The sequence below is a fragment of the Otolemur garnettii genome, unplaced genomic scaffold, assembly GCF_000181295.1.
Source record: "Otolemur garnettii isolate 467f Iridium unplaced genomic scaffold, OtoGar3 scaffold00190, whole genome shotgun sequence".
NCBI classification, from domain to species: domain Eukaryota; kingdom Metazoa; phylum Chordata; class Mammalia; order Primates; family Galagidae; genus Otolemur; species Otolemur garnettii.
The window spans coordinates 2,694,471-2,711,891 of record NW_003852585.1 but is presented as its reverse complement, the minus strand read 5'-3'; positions in this window follow the sequence as shown (position 1 = coordinate 2,711,891).

Here is a 17,421-nt window from a genome sequence, read left to right as displayed (position 1 = left end):
CTGCTTCAGGACACAGACTCAGCTCCACATGTGGTATTTGAAGCATCTTGTTCTCAGAAACTCTTCTTTCAGGTCCATCATGGGCCTGGCATGAGTAAGAGTTCTGCAAATAAGTGACTGGCTGACTAGATAAATGAGGGAACTACTTCTGTGTCCAGCACAGCTGTCCTAACTGTATAATCTTTATGACACCTGTTCTCATATCTTCATTCTCTCTTTATAAATGGTCAATGGTACTCCTAAATATGCAAGTTCAATCCCAGACTCCTCAGTCTAACCTAGACAAGCACATCTGACCCCAGGTTGCTGTCCAGCTTTGCCTTTTACTGCACTTATCCGCAAGCTCTGCCCTCTAGCTTTGCTGGCCTGAGTAGGAATTATAGCTACGAGCATGTAGAGTGCTTGTCGGGGCCAGGCCCTGTTCTGCGGGTTCATGTGGATTAACTCTTAACCCCTGCCCCTACCTTATAGGTAGGTACTACAGTCATGCTCCACATAAGGACATTTCAGTCAACAATGGACTGAATATATGACAGTGGTCCCCTAAACTTATACTACTGTATTTTCACTGTACCTTTTCCATGCTTAGATGTGTTTAGATGCACAGGTACTGACCATTGTGCTCCGGTTGCCTACAGCGTTCAGCATAGTCACATGCTGTACAGGTCTGTAGCCCAAGGGCATTAGGCTATACCATCAGTGTGTGGTGACTACACCATCTAGGTTTGTGAAAGCACACTGTGATAGTTGCACAATGATGAAATCACCTAGCAATGCTTTTCTCAGAACATACATAACTAGGTAACTACCTCTGTAAGGAAATGGGCTTCTCCCTGGAAAATGATCTCACACACATGCATGTATACTGTAGAACAGAGGTTCTCAACTTGTGGGTTATGACCCACAGGAACTGTATTAAAGGATTGTGTCATTAGGAAAGTTGAGAACCACTGCTGTAGAGAGTCTCTGGGAGCCCCTGGTGCCCCTGAAGCCCTCTCCAGGGAAAGAAAGCTAATATTTACAGGGCCCTTTCTGGGCACCTGTCATTGGGGTGAGGGGCTTTCAAATGAATTGTCTCATTGAACCCTCTTAGCCCAGGGTCACATGGTGTTTAAGGGAGCCAGTGGGCACTGCCAGCATGGCTCTCCATCTCTACATCCTTGCTTGTCCCAGTCCTTGGCTCAGAATCTTGGAAGCTATAGGTATGGGGCCTGCAATTGATGGAGTGGCTACAAGAGGGCAGACATGACACTCTGGCTCTCTCCACAGAGTCCTAGGTAGAAATTTGGGAAGTAATTCTGGCTGCTGGCCAGGAAGCTGGGGCCCAAGAGCCTGAGCCAGATGTGGCCCAAGGGTCGAGTGGCTGGGAGGTGGGCTGGCAGCAAGCCTGTCAGTGCAGAGGGACCTGGATGCTGGGAGGAAGCAGACTGTGGCCAGAATGGGATTTCCTGAGGTGCTTGCAAGGTCAGGGAGAAGGGCCTTACTGGGGCCTTACTGGGGAGCAGCTCTGCTCCTCTTCCAACATCACAGGGGAGGCCTTTGGTGCTATCTGCCAGGGCCTTTGTTGGCTCTGGGGGTCCTGGATCACCTTGGCTGGAATGAGGGGGGTCAGAGGACTATACAAGGTGTAAGATCACCCAAGGTCAATAGGTGCGAAGTCTAGGTCTGGCTCTGCCTCTAGCTTGTTGGGTGGTCTTTTCCTTTCATAAACAGGAAGAGGTCTCTATCTGTCCAATAATTAGACCATCTTCAAGGACTTCTTTCTAGCTATGACATTTTTAATTCTAGGATCTTTGTCTCTGCCTTAGTTAGTGACCTGGTTCAGTCCTGAATTTCTTGAGTCACCAAGGACTTTATCTGTGACAGAACAAGAGTTTGCATAATTATCAATTCAATATACATTTAGTGAAGCTGTGTGTGTGCCAGGCACTGGGTTGGGTGCTCTGGCTTTGGAAAGAAAACCAACACTGCACCTGTCTATAGGGAGCTGTCTGTTGGGAACAACTGACATGTAAAAGAAGCATCAAGACACTGCATATACACCTTTGGCTTCCATTGTCATCTCCATAGAGTGTCTAGGAACTAGACATCCCTGATCTGAGCCTCTGAGCCCACATGTCCACTGGGAGTGGGTACAGACAAGTGCTACATGGAGAAAGGGTAAAGAGGGTGCCACATGGATGCCATTTCTGCTGGAGAATCCCAGGCCAAAGCCAGAATAAGAAACAGCATGGACGCAATGCACCTTGCAAGGTTGTTGTTGGCCTGGAGTGAGAGAATTTCCTTATCTTCCCAGAGCTTGCTTAAAATAGACCCTCCACAAATAGTAAATCTTATTAGGTCCATTTTATGGACAAGACAGCAGAGAACCAGCAAGATTTGTAATTACATGTCCAAGATCACGGAGGAACTTAATGTCAGAACTTGGATTCTCACCCAGACTCGACTGGCTTCCAACCCCACACACTTTTCCTCATACCACTTGGCTAGTTCTGAAATAAAAATATGTCATTCAGGTGAAAGATTTGCCAGCATCATTAATTTCTGAAAGTATATGTATGTCCTGAGGGCAACTTGCCAAGAGAAGCTTGTCTTTGCCAGCCCTTGCTTCTTAAAGCCTTTGGTCTGTGTGTACCTTGAAGCTGGTACCAGGCTTCTGGGTAACGTGGGCTTCCCCATCGTGCACATGAACACATGCACATGCGCACACACTAGCACACAACCTTGTTCCCTCTACTCTTTCCTGGAAAAGAGATGGAATGCTCATCAGCTGTGGTGCTCTGCCGATGGCAGAGGTTGCTAGTTTGAGATGGGTGTTCCAGTTCCCATCTGGCTTCTTCCTTTATGTCCTCAGTGGTAACTGAGGTTCATAGGTCCCTTCCTTCCTTAGGGAGATTATGGACTGTCCTTAAACCAGCCGCAGCACTTGTCAGGCAGCCACAGATGAGAGTTGGGAGAAGCCTCTGTAAGACACGGTGAGAAGGGGTTAGGGTCCCAGTTCCCACCCTGAGCTCTGTCACCAATTCATGGCCTGACTTTGGGCAAAGCTGTTATCTATCCTGGGCCTTGGAGTGTTCCTGTGTGCATCAAGAGGCTTATACTGAAGCAGTAGCATCAAAACCATGTTTCAGAAATTCTAGGCTAGGGTCATGCCCTGGGGCAGCAAGGGCAAGGCCAAGAATGTGGCTTCTCCAAAGAAATAAATGATTCTCTAGAAGGTTGAAAACCACTGGGCTAGTTGGCCTCTGAGAGCCTTTCCATCCCTGACAGGCTGTGTTTATGTGCTTGTGAGAGCATGCGTGTGTATGTATGTGTGTGTGTGTGTGTATGAGAGAGAGAGAGAGAGACAGGGAAACACTGATTTATTTTGTCACGTTTATACATTACATATGTGCTGGAGACGTACAAGTGTATTAATGCTATGTTGACTTCCTTGAACCTACTGACTAGGATTTCTAAGCCCCTGCCCCCCTACAGTTAGTATCATATTATGCTATCTTCATAATTCTTATTATGGAATTATGATTCGCAACATTTGTTACGAAGCCATTATATATTTATTGACTTCTATATTTTCTCTCTTCCCCAACTAGAATTTCTGTTCTCAGAGAACAGGAACTGTGTCTCTAGTGGCCAGCACAGTCACTGGGTCATAGTAGATGTTGAGTAAATGCTTGGGGATTCAATAATTACATGGGTCAGGTATGCCTTTCTGTGTTTGGGGCATGTGGGGGTGCTAGTTAAAAGGATTGTCAGGGTGCTACCCTGAACCCAGCACACCTAGATTTGGACTTTGTCTGATTCCTGATTGCTACATCGTCCTTCAGGGGAAGCTTCCCCTAGCTGGGGAGACAGCAAGCAGGGGTAGCAATTAGCAAGTTAGAGATGGGAAGTAAAGAGGTTAAATTTGTGCCCAAACTCCTCCTTTACTTAGCCAGGAGTCCTCCACTGGAGTCTTCTTCTGTATTCCACATTAGCTATTCTCAAAAGCTCTGATGGATGTGAGGCTCCCTGTGGCTTCAACTTGTGCAGAGTGGGAATGGGGTTTGTCAGAAAGGAAAGGACCCTCTAGCGTGCTGCTGCATTGGTTCCTCAGCCTTATACCTGCATATTTGGGCACCAACTCCCAGGCCATTGTCCCAGTCAAGTGGCTTTCCTGGCTTCAGAACAGTTTTCATTGCACTGGCTGACTGACTAGCATGAAGCAAGGACTTGTGAGTTGAGATCCCAGTCACAGCTAGGATTTGCCAGCATCCTAGATGCAACACACATTTGTGCCTGGCCACTCTTCTTAACTCAGACTGAAGCAGCCCCCAGAAATAGCAAACTTCTAGACATGTGCAGGAGCCAGGGAAGGAATTCAAGACAAGTTTTTTCCATGCATCCTGTTGGTGGCCATAGAAAGGGCAGAACACTGGGCTTCCGGAATTTACCTAAAGATGCAATGAGTGAGTGGGTGGTATTTGGGCACTTTTGGTCATTAACTGTGAGGCCAACCTCATCTCCTTTGGCCTTTCCCAGTGTATATTCTGGAATAGTAGCCCTTTGTTCCCTTTATGTGTTACAAATATCCTCTCCTAAACTGCGGGATGAATATCACTATGAATACCATTAATATTTGTTTACAACTCCTTTATATTCTAAGATGAAATTTCTGTACAATGAAATGCACAAATCATAAGTGTTCAAATTGACAAGCTTGGAATCCAAGCTTGTGTAACAAAGACTCTACTGAGAATTAGAACCTTACTGTCAGCCAGGAAAGTTCCCTCATGTTCTTTCCCAGTCAATCCCTGTTCTCACATTCCAGACAACCAGTGTTCCAGTTGTTTTTCCTCATAGACTAGATAGATCTTCTCTAGAATTTCATATGAATGGTTTTATACAATATAATGTTCTTTTTTAATATTTTCTTTCATTCAACATGTTTTTGAAGTTCACCCATGTTGCATGTATCAGTAATTTACTTCTTTTTTATTTTGAAGATATATTCCATTCTATGAATTTACCACAGTTTGTTTCTCCATTCTCCTATCGATGGATACTTGGACTATTAGCAGGGTTTTTTTTTTTGTTTGTTTGATTGTTTGTTTGTTTGTTTGCAGTTTTTGGCCAGGGCTGGGTTTGAACCCACCACCCTCAGCATATGGGGCTGGCGCCCTATTCCTTTGAGCCACAGATGCCACCCAGGTTTTGTTTTTTGTAAATAAAACTTCTATAAATATTCTTTCATAAATGTTTTTGTGGACATTTCTTTATATTCTCTTTGGTAAATGCCTAGAAATGGAATTACTTGGTGATAGAGTAAGTGTATGTTTAAGTTTATAAGAAACTATGAGCTAGACTGTTTTCAGAAGTGGTTGTACCATTTAACTTCCCCATTAGTAATGTACAAGAATTCTAATTGCTCCATATACTTGCCAGCATTTGGTGTTTTTATTCTATTTAATTTTAGCCATTCAGGTGGATGAAATGATATCTGTCATGAATTTTGATTTGCATTTCCCTAATGACTAGTGATGGTAAGCATCTTTTCACATGCTTATTGGCTGTTTGTATATCTTCCTTCATGAAATGTCTGTTTAAATATTTTGTCTCTTTTTATTGAGTTGTTTTTCTTTTTTTATTGTTGAGATTTAGTATTTTTAAATATATCTTGGTTAGGAGTTCTTTGGTTAGGAGATATATATTTTGCAAATACTTTCTCCTTGTCAGTGACTCATCTCTACATTTTCTTGATTTCTTTTAAAAAAAATAGACATAGAAAAGTTTTACATTTATAGAAAAATTGAAGATAGTACAGAGAGTTCCCATATACCTCTCACCCAGTTTCCCCTGTTGTTAACATCTTACATTGGTAGATTTGTGACAATTAATAAACTTAGATCGACATATTTTTATCAACTAAAACTGATACTTTACTCATATTTCCTTAGTTTTTATACAATGTCCTATTTCTATTCGAAGATCCCTTCCAGAATCCCATCCAGGATACCATATTAATATTATTTAGCTGCCATGTCTCCTTAGGATTCTCTTGGCTGTGACTTTCTGTTAGACTTTTATTGTTTTTGATGACATTGATAGTTTTGAGGAATACTGGTCAGGTGTTTTGTAGGATGCCCCACTCCTGCCATTTGTGTGATGTTTTTCTTGTGATTAAAATGGCCTTGTGTGTTTAGGGGAGGATGACCATAGAGGTATCATGCCATGTCCATCGCATCATATCAACATGACTTATCACTGTTGATGCTGACCTTGATCTCCTGGCTAAAGTAGTGACTGTCAGCTTTCTTCACGGTAACGTTACTCTTTCTTTTCTCCTTTCCATACTGTACCCTTAGGAAGTACTGTGAGAAGCCCACACTTAAGGAGGAGGACATTATTCTTTCCCTCCCTGGGGTCTTAATGATGTATTTTGATGAGCAAAAGTATTTACTTTTGATGATGTCTTATTTATACTTTTATTTTCTTTTTATGGTTATCATGTCCTTTCTGTGTCCTAAGAAAGCTCTGTTTACCCAAGTCATGAGGATATTCTCAGCCCAATACCTACGGCATACACAGAAATTAATTTGGGATTTTTTCACAAAACTAAAAATAAAAGCTAAAACCGTGAAGCTTTAGAAGAAAACATAGGTATTAACTATATGTGAGACTCATCAAACAAGTGGGGAAGAATCCCTCCTTCATTTTCTGAAAGTGTTTAAGATTGGTGTTATTTCTTTTTTAAATATTGGATAGAACACACCAATGAAACCATTTATCTCTGGAGTTGTTTTCATGGGAATGTTTTTGATGATAAATTCAATTTATTTACTTAGATTTGAAATGCAGATTGTGTTTCATATTATGTCCATTTCAGTAAGTTATGTTCAGGAAATGTGTTCATTTCATCCAAGTTGTCAAATTTGTTGGAATAAAGATGCTTATAATATTTTATTATTATCCTTTTACTGTATCTGTAGTGATATCTATCCTCTTTTATTTCTGTTATTGCTGATTTGTGTTTTCTTGGCTAGTCTAGCTATAGATTTTTGTTGGCTTTATTAATTTTCTCCATTTCTTTTTCTATTTCATTGACTTCTGTTCTTCTGTTTATTATTTCTTAACTTCTTATTTGGGATTTATTTTGCCCACCATTTTCTACCTTCTCAGCATGGAATCCTTAGGTTATTATATTTAGACCATTCTTCTTTTCTAATATAAACATTTAAAGTTATATTACTTTTCTCTAAATGCTATTTCACTGCTTCCCACAAATTTTAATATATTTTGTTTTTATTATTATTTAGTTCAAAATATTTTCTAATTTTCCTTATACTTTCTTCTTTGACCCATAAGTTATTTATTAGTTAGTTGTTTAATTTCTAAATATTTCTTTTTTTTTCTGGATATGTTGTTATTGACTTCTTTAATTCCCTTGTAGTCTGAGAATATACTCTATGTGATTTTATTTTATGTCAAATTTACTTAGACATGGTTTATGGCCCAGTATGTAACCAGTCTTGGTGAATGTACTGTGTGTTCTTCTGTTGTTGGGTATAATGTTCTGTGACTATGAGTTAGGTCGAGGTGACTGATAATATTATTCAGATTATCTATGTCTTTACTAATTTTTATCTACTTTATTCATTGCTGAGAACAGGTTGTTAAAATCTCCAGCTCCTTTCTCTTTCTAATTCTGCAAATTTCACTTTGGTTATTCTGAAGTTTTATCATTATACACATATGCATTTATGAAAGTGTGTCTTCCTGATGAAATAAATCTTTATTTATTATAAAATGTTTCTCTTTACCTTTCATAATACCCATATACTTTAAATCTGTTTACCTGATTTAGCATCAGATAGCCACTAAAGCCATCTGGTGCTTACTGTTTGCATTGTATATGCCCTTCTCCATCCATTTGCTTTCAGTCTATCTCTATATTTAAAATACACCTCTGGGTTAGTTGCAGTGGCTTTTGCCTATCATCCTAGCACTCTAAGAGGCTGAAGTGGGTGGATCGCCTGATCAAGGTCAGCCTAAGCAAGATTAAGACCCCATCTCTACTAAAAATAGACTACTTTAATCTTTTACATTTACCTGGATGGAGCTGAAACACATTCTTCTTAGTAAAGTATCTCAAGAATGAAAAAAAAAAAAAACCCTGATGTACTCAATACTAAAATAAAACCAATATATAAACAATTACATGCTCATATGAATGATAAAACACAAAAATAGCCTAGCAGGTAGAGGGGAGGAGGGAGGGTGATTGGAGGAAGAAAGGAGAACATTTGGTGGGATCTCACCTAATGTGCATAATGTGAAGGTATTCAGCACATCCCTTGGGCAAAGGGCTTTTCTACAATTTGAACTCTACCTTGCAAGTGAGAACATTGTAACCTAAAAATTTGTACCCTCATGTCTTGGTCTGTGACACACCATTTGGGGGCAAGACACAACTGTAAGAGGGACCTTACCTAAATGCAATCAGTGTAACCTGGTTTCTTGTACCCTCAATGAATCCCTAACAATAAAAAAAAATGTACCCTCATATTAATTTGAAATTTTAAAAAAGAGAAAAACTAGCTGGGTGTTGTGGCAGGTGCCTATAGATCCAGCTACTCTGGAGGCTGAGGCAAGAGACTCATTTGAGACCAAGAGTTTAAACTTGCTGTGAGCTGTGATAACAGCTTAGCACTCTACTCAGCATGACAGACTACAAAGCATATGGTAGTATTAAAACACACAACGTCTCCATTCTGACATTGTGTGTTTTAATTCACAATTCACAAGTGTCTAGTCGATTAACACTAAACATATTTTAGACTTAAACATTTTTTCACTATTTGTTTTCTGTTTTTCCCTTCTGTTTTTTTCCGTATTCTCCTTCTCTGCCTTCTTTTGTATTATTTGAATATATTATAGATTTCCATTTTATACATTTGATTTTAGCTATTTTTTTCCTGTTATTTTTTCTAGTGTTGTTTTAGGGGTTGCAATGCATACTGATAACTTTTTGTAATCTATATAGAGATAAAATTGTATGTACTACTTCATATCAAATATAGAAACCTTTCAACTATATAGGTCTACTCACAATTTTTATGCTATAATTGTTATATGTGTTACATCTTACTGACATTATGTACTTTAAAATATGTTATGATTTTTGTTTTATAGTAATATGTCTTAATCTTCAGTAGGATTGGCTCAATGGAAGCTTCCTTATCCATTACTGGAAGTAGATTCTGTGGCTTGTTGTATTTTTTTTCCTCTTAATCATATTTTTTTGATTAACATGAATTCTTAATTTGAATTTAGTCAAATGTATCTTTTCATTTGTGGTTATTTATTTTTTAAAATCTTATGCAGGGAAGTGTTTCCTACCCCCAAATTATTTAAATTTTCTCTTACATAGTCTTTCTTATATATTTAGGTTTTTGAGCCTCCTGGAATTGATGTTTTACTTGTTTCAAAATAAACTTTAAAAACATTTGAAAAGGGGTTGGTTTTATAGAAAAGTTCTGAAGATAGTATAGAGTTATAATCTACCTTGAATCCAGTTATATTTATTATTAGAATCATATATAAGTATAGCATATTTTTCACAATCAACAAACCAATACCGATAAATATGTTATAAACTAAAATATATATTTTCCTCCTATCTCACCATGTTCTTTTCTGTTTCAGGATCTCATCTAGGTTACCACATCATATTTAATTGGCATGTCTCCTTATTCTATAAGTTGTGATAGGTTCTCAAACTTTTCTTGTTTTCGATGACTTTCACAGCTTTCAGGAGTATTGGTCATTATTTTGTATACTGTCTACCAATTTGGGTTCGTCTTAAATTTTTCCCATGGAATTTATTTTTAATATTTTTGTGTGTGCAGTGAAGTAGAGGTCTAAGTTTTAAATTTTTTCTGCTATTGATAATGATTTTTTTCCAGTTTACTGGAAAGTCCAACTTGCAGTGCTATCCTTGTCATATATCAAGTGTCAATGTAGGTGTGCCTCTATTTCTGGACTTTAGATTCTGTTTTATTGGTCTATTTGTCTATCCTTAAGAAAATACTACACAGTATTTTTTTTTTTTTAGACAGAGCCTCAAGCTGTCACCCTGGGTAGAGTGCTGTGGCATCACAGCTCACAGCAACCTCCAACTCCTGGACTCAAGTGATTCTCCTGCCTCTGCTTCCCAAGTAGCTGGGACTACAGGTGCCCACTACAACGCCCGGCTATTTTTTGGTTGCAGCCATCATTGTTGTTTGGCGGGCCTGGGCTGGATTCGAACCTGCCACCTCAGGTATATGTGGCTGGTGCCTTAGCCACTTGAGCCACAGGTGCTGAGCTGACAGTCTTAATTACTAAAGCTTTATTATAAATTTTGATACCTGGTAGGGCAAGTTTCCCTACCTTTTTTTTTTTCCTTAGAGGATATCATAGCTATTTTTGACCTTTTCCATATACATTTTAGAAGTAGCTTGTTAAATTGTACACATACACATACAACATTGAATTAATAAATCAGTGTGGAAACTATTGACATCTTTATATTGAATCTTCCTGTTCATGAACATGGGATATTTTTTCATTTATATAAATCTCTTTTGCTAGATTTATTTCTAAGTACTTAATTTTTTTTTGGCCAGGGCTGGGTTTGAACCTGCCACCTCTGGCTTATGGGACCAGTGCCCTACCCTTTTGAGCCACAGATGCCACCCTAAGTACTTAATTTTTTATGCCAATATACATACTTTTTTCCACTAATGTTTTAGTTAATGACTGGATAGATCAATTAATGAAAACTCTGTGCTAGGCCCTGTGAGGAATATTGAGGGTGAAATAGAGGATGGAATGATTTTTCAGTTCCAGAAAATGGCCAGGTATTATTATGGATGCTTCACTAAGGTTTTTCTTACCTAATCATTTCAACAACCATTTCAGAATCCTATTATGCCATGTACAGAGGAGGAAACTGAGTTTTAGGAAATTAAGGGACTTGCCTAAGGTAACAAAGCCAGGAAGTGGTAGAACAGGAGTTAATATCCAGGTCTTCCTGATTCTAGTGTGCACTGGTTTCTCCACTCTGACACCTTGTCTTTTGATGACTCAATCACAGCACACACACACACCCCACCTTGCAGGGCTTTAAGTATTTCTGTGTATCCATAATATGTGTTTCCAGACAATAAGAACATAAATGTATATTTTGGTAATAAGGCTGAGCACTGCAGCTTCAATGATATAGGCGTTCTAAAGAAAAAGTCACTTTGAACTAAAGTACTCTGAAAGACAGACTTCCTGAAAGAAGAAACATTGTCACTAAGACTTAAAGGCTGGAGAGAATTTAGACATGGAGAAGTGGAAGGTCATAGATGCATAGAATACTGAAAAGACCATCTCTAGGGCAATTAATGCTGGGAGTGAGTCTCACTTGAGCCCCAGTATTCAGGATCCACAAGGAGGTTAGTAGGCAAACATACTTTCATGTATGGAATAATGAGATTGGGCTGTGGACTCCCTTCTCATAGACTATCCTGAGAGCCCATGGTACTTCAGACCTTTGACTCGCCTCTTTACCTCTTGGATACAGGAACAATGAAATGGAAGGAGGTGCTGACTCCTTGAAAATGATAGTGACTGTGCTCACGGTGAATTTATTGGCCACTTCAGGAGGCATCTAGCAAGAAAAACCTGAGAAGAGCTTACAGAGCCCTCGTCAGGGCTTTCCTGATCAGAGTTTCTGAAGGGAAACTCACTTCTGCTCAAGCCCACCCTAGTTCTGGCACCTGTCCAGCTTTCTATAGTGCTTGAAGGTCACCCGCTCCTGCATTTTAATGTTCAAGGCCACAACACCTGGTCCCAGTCTATCTTGCTAGTCTCCTCCACTTTCCTCCCCCCTTATCATGTACTCTATGCATGGAACACAATCATTCTGCCTTTCTTGCACTTTCTTGCTCATGGGCCACTGTTCACACTGTTTTCTTGGCCAAGGATTCCTTCCCATCCTCCACCTCCAGCCCCATTCACGTGTTCAGCAAATTCGTACTGAGTACTATATGCCAGGTATTGTTAAGGTTCTATGGGGAGTTCTAAAGATTTAGGACTCCCTGCCCTTCAGGAGCAAGTATACTGTCTTCTGAGGGAACGAGACATGTATACATAACCAGACACTCCAGGGTTAAAGAGATAAACACACACAAATAGCCAGCTAGGGAAAACTTATCTTCCTACAGTCTTTCTCAGACCCTCAGAATCCAGTGTGCTATCAGAAGACACTTCATCCTGCCAGTTAGATATGAATTTTATGCTCTCCAAATCTACCCAGAACCTCCCACTTCTCCTTTGGAAGCATTCTTTGACAGGAGGAGGTGCTGTTTAAGGGGAACTCTGAGGAAGAGTCAAGTTCAGACCGTGAGCTCTTTGCAAGACAGAACTGAGTCCCCCAGGCTTCTGGGCTGCCCTGCCCCATTGCTTTTATTCCCTTTCTAGGTTCTCCCTGGACCTTTCTTCCATTTTTGTGCCTAAATTCTATGTACAGTTATCTCGATCTTGGTCTCTAGACTGAACCTCTCCCTATAAAGCCAAAGCCTAGCCAGATACATACACTGGGAATACCGAGTCCTTGAGATGCAGGCAAGCAGCTTCTCTAGTGCATGACGTTAGCATCCACCCAGTCACCCAGACCAAAATTCTTAGCATCACCTCCCTTTCCCCCACCTGACCTTCTACCAGAGCCTGTCAATTTACCTCCTAATTATTTCTGGAAAGTACCTTCACCCCACCTGCTCTTCCACCACCACACTACTTTAGGCCTTTATGATTTCTCATGTGGACTATTCTTTGTTGCCTCCTCCCTGGCCTCCATCGCCTCCTCCCCATATTAGCTGGAGTAATTTACCAAAATGCCAATTTAACCACATCACCCACACAGCTTAATACCTTCTAATGGCTCCCTATTCTGAAAAACTGATTGGAGGCAGCTCTTTTGAGGGTGTATTACTGTGACCCTGCCACAGACTTTAGGTGACCTCAGGTAAGTCTCTTTCCTTCTCTTGGTCTCAGTCTTCTCATGTAAAAAACAAGGGAATTGGAATAGTTCTGTGTTTCCAAAAAGGTGTTGTCTGGACTACCTGCCTCATGAAATGCCTTTTCCACATGGGCCTGGACTATAACATGTCTGGGGAACCCTGTATTCCCTAGACCCTGTTAGAGAGTAACAGTGCACCTTGGCATGTCACAGGCTCAGCCAAGTGTGACAATCAAGAAAGCTTGCTAAGTTTCCTCCACTCAACTCAACATTTTTTACCATAGAACCCTTATGGAGCTGAGCATCTATTGGTATCTTGGGGAACCAATGTCTATGGAACATACTTCGGGAAATGTTGGAGTGGATCGTTGCCCAGAATTACATTGCTATGATAGGTGGTGATTCCTCATAGTTAAATTACTATCTGAGGGAACAGGATGATGTCTGACTCAGGTTTGCATTTGCTACAGTGGATGCTTAGACAGTGGGTGTAATAAGAAATGGATACGTTGGATGGAAAGTACAGCTATTTTGAATGCAGACTGTAGATTCCCAGCCCCCCAAAGAGAGCAGATTGTTCCCAGAAAGAAATGAGTACAAGGCTTGATGGGGACAGCATACTAACCACAGTAGTGATGGGTAATTTTGTGGCCCATGTGTCTGTCTGTGCTGCTGGACATGTCAGTTCAAGGCTATTCTCAATTGACAGTTCCTCTGGGAAAGTTTACCCAGGGACTCTGGGGTGACAGGAAGAGAACTGCCCCACTCATGTGCCTTTCATTGCACATAAGGCATTGTTGGCACTTGTAAATGTTGACTCTAAGTAGCTCTGCTATAAAATCAGCATTTTCTATCTCTGGACCACATCCTGGACAAGGCAGAAGGCTTCGTGGCACTGGGCGTGGAGCCTGGTTTGCTGTATTCCTCAGCTGGGCCTTGCATTAGCACTGATTGCTGGCAAGGCTGTCAGCCCAATGCTGTTTTTCTAATCAAGGAGGCCAATTTAGCACTTGGGAAAGAATAGTCAGCTGGGTCACATTACTTTCCCCTCCTGGTAGAAATAATGTAGGCATGGACTAGGGGAACTTCTGCAACTGCTTATGCAGGTCACCCCAAGTCATAGAGGTCCTCTACTATCCAGCCACTTTGAGGCTGCTTATCAGGGTTCACCAGTAGGCCTTCCTGTCCTGTGACTGGCGAGGGAGACCCAACTCTCATGCTCTCTAGTGCCTTCAGCACTTTCTTCCTGGAATGGGGGCAGAAAAGACTTTCCTGGTCCCCCAGGCATGAAGACTGGGGTTTCCTTTACTGTGCCAGAGTCCCTCTCAGGAAATATTTCACTTCCTAACTTGCTTTAGTAAAAATTGCACAAGAAATACGATGCCACTGCTAGTAGCTGACATTTATTGAACACTTACTTTACTACATGCCAGACACTGTGCTACATGCTTTCCATGCACTGGCTCATTAACTCATGATGACTGAAGAGGAGCTGGGCCTGATATTATTTCTATTTTGTAGACAGGGAAACCAAGACAGAAAATGGTAAATTAACTTACAGCCACACAGCAAGGAGATGGCAGAGCTGGAATCTCACCCCAGGTCAGCCTGGCCACAATGCACCTGTTCATGACATTGTGTTGTATTCCTGTTAGTTGTTTACTCATTTGTCTCTACCAGAGGTTACGGGCCATTTGAGGACAAGGGCTATGTCTGATTTGTAGTAGGACCTGTCGTATACTGGATGTTGAGAGGAGCTGGTAGTCAGCATAAGGCTTCTTGTGTTGGAGCGTGGTGGTCTCCTGGTCAAGGGTGTGGGGGAAAGTTCTCTGCAATGTGGGCTTGGAGAAACAAGCACATCTGCTCCTTAATTCCCAAGCCTGGCATCCCCCAAAGACAGTTACTGTGGACTCTCAGCTGTTGGAGCTCAGAGGATATTCCACATTGACTAGGTCTGTTTCCCAAAACAGGTTTGCATTGTTTTGAAACCATGGTGCAGAGCACCCAAAGAGAAAATAGAAGTTGATCCTCACACAACAGGCAGTAACTAAGACACCAAGAGTGAATGGGACAGGTTTGGGGGGCTGAAGGGGAAGGCTGGCTAGTGCTGAGGGTTTGCACATTTCAGAAAAGCACCCACACTTGAGAAAGGCAGCCCAGTCAACTGAAGCAAGAGCCCTGGAACTGTTTTTGACCTTGAACCCAATCATTTTTCCTCCTGAGATTTTGTTCCTAGGACACAGTTTAGCAGAATTGAGAAGATACATGCATGAAGATGTTCATTGTGAGACCGGCTGTAGTAATACAACACTGGGAACAAATGAGTTGCCCAACGATAAAGGATGGTAAATTAAATTATGGAATATCCATTCCATGGCATATTATGAAACCATTTAATATGCACATTCTGAAACCTGCAGCAGCCTGAGGAATACATGGAACAGGTTCTGTAAAGGAAGCAGCACCATTGTATTTACACTGTGATCTCACTATCTATAAAAGCTCTGTTTCCACAGTAAATGTCCAAATAAAAAGAGCTATGTTAGGAGATGGGATCTGGGTGATTTCCTTTATAAAAATATCTTGATTGTTGCTATATTGTTTTTACATTTCTACAAGGAACAGCGTGTGTGTTTGTGTGTACATGCTGTGTGTGGTGGGAGAATTAGCACATAATTTCTCCTCCAAGCTAAATCTATTTCCAATGGATTCTTACATTTACTTAAGAATATAAGTGTACGTATGAGGAACAGAGACAGGAAGAAAACAGGTGCTGGCGCCATTTGATGCATGATCAGGACCATGACATGTTCTTAAAAAGAAGCCAGGATCCTTCCTTGGTACAGCTGGCTATTCATGAAGCTTTTGAAATGGATAAGGCTATAGCATCTGGTCCATTATTGCCATTCCTAGATTGCTAGCCAGACCTTCTCTTAAGTCTTTAATTTGAAAATGGTTCCTGCTTATCAGTGGATAGAGGTGTATCAACAATCTTTCTCTCAAATAAACAAAAGGAAATGTGCAATCTTCCCCAAATAGGAGAAGGAAGCTTGTCCCAAGTTCCAAGATTGAGTGTCCATTGACCTTGTCAGGGTGCTATTGGCAGAGAACTTCCCAACTGCTGTTACCAAAGTCCCCTTTGTCCCAGAGTTATCGGGATATGTGACAGAGCAGTTTGTGGAGGCAGCAGTGGTGACCGCCACCCCACCCCTCCACCTTAGATGCTGATACTCTTTTTGACCTGGAATGTCAGCCTGGCACACTCCCCACTGCCAAGTCTGACATATGGGTAATTACACCTTGGGACCATGTGCAGCAAAGTCAGCAGAGGTTCAAAGCATTTGACCTTCATATATGTCAACCTCCCCATTCCTGATAACCCCGTCATAATGGCAGCTTTTGGGATATTCAACATGGAATAGTGGGCATGCAGCCCCTTACATCACTGTGCTATTTTACACCCAGAGGCAAGTAAATGTTGGGCAGATGCGGGGAACCAATTAGTTGTCTTTTTTTTTTTTTTTTTTTTGAGACAGAGCCTCAAGCTGTCACCCTGGGTAGAGTGTCATGGCATCACAGCTCACAGCAACCTCCAACTCCTGGCTTAAGTGATTCTCTTGCCTTAGTGCCTTAGCCTCTCAAGTAGCTGGGACTACAGGAGCCTGCCACAACACCTGGCTATTTTTTGGTTGTAGTTGTCTTTGTTGTTTGGCAGACCCAGGCTGGATTTGAACCCACAAGCTCTGGTGTATGTGGCTGGTGCCTTAGCCACTTGAGCTACAGGCGCTGAGCCCAATTAGCTATCTTAAGTTGAAGTCTTTAGTGTCCCCATTTGAAGATTTTAATGCAATGGTCCTTCTCAGTGACCAGACTTGAACACAGATGGATACATATATATCTATATTTCTCTGCTCCATTCTGGCTTTCATTGCACCTCATAGCCAGAGCCAGAATAAGGAAATTAATGCTGAGACGTGAAATGGCCTGTTCAAAGTCATATAGCTTGCAGTGTCATTGCTGTCACCTAAACTTAGATTTCTTGTTTTCAAGTCTGGTGCTTTTTGATAGGTAGCCCCTAGGGACCATGCCCTGATTTGGGCTTGCCTTAATGGCATAACCTAACAACACCAATGTATCCATAAATCTTGGTTGGGTACCCTGTATGACCATCCCTGTGCTGGGTACAGAATAGGGCAGCAGTTAAGATACACTGTCAAGCTTGTCATGCCCTCACTCCCACCAACGTCAAGGGTTGCCCTGGAAATACTTCACAGATCTGGTTACTCAGCTGTGATGCTTGCTCTGTGTGGCTCTTAACTCTCCTGACCTCATTTTCATATGCCAATCTCAGCTTGCCTTTCAGTTACCATTTTTGCTCTTTAAAAAAAAAAATG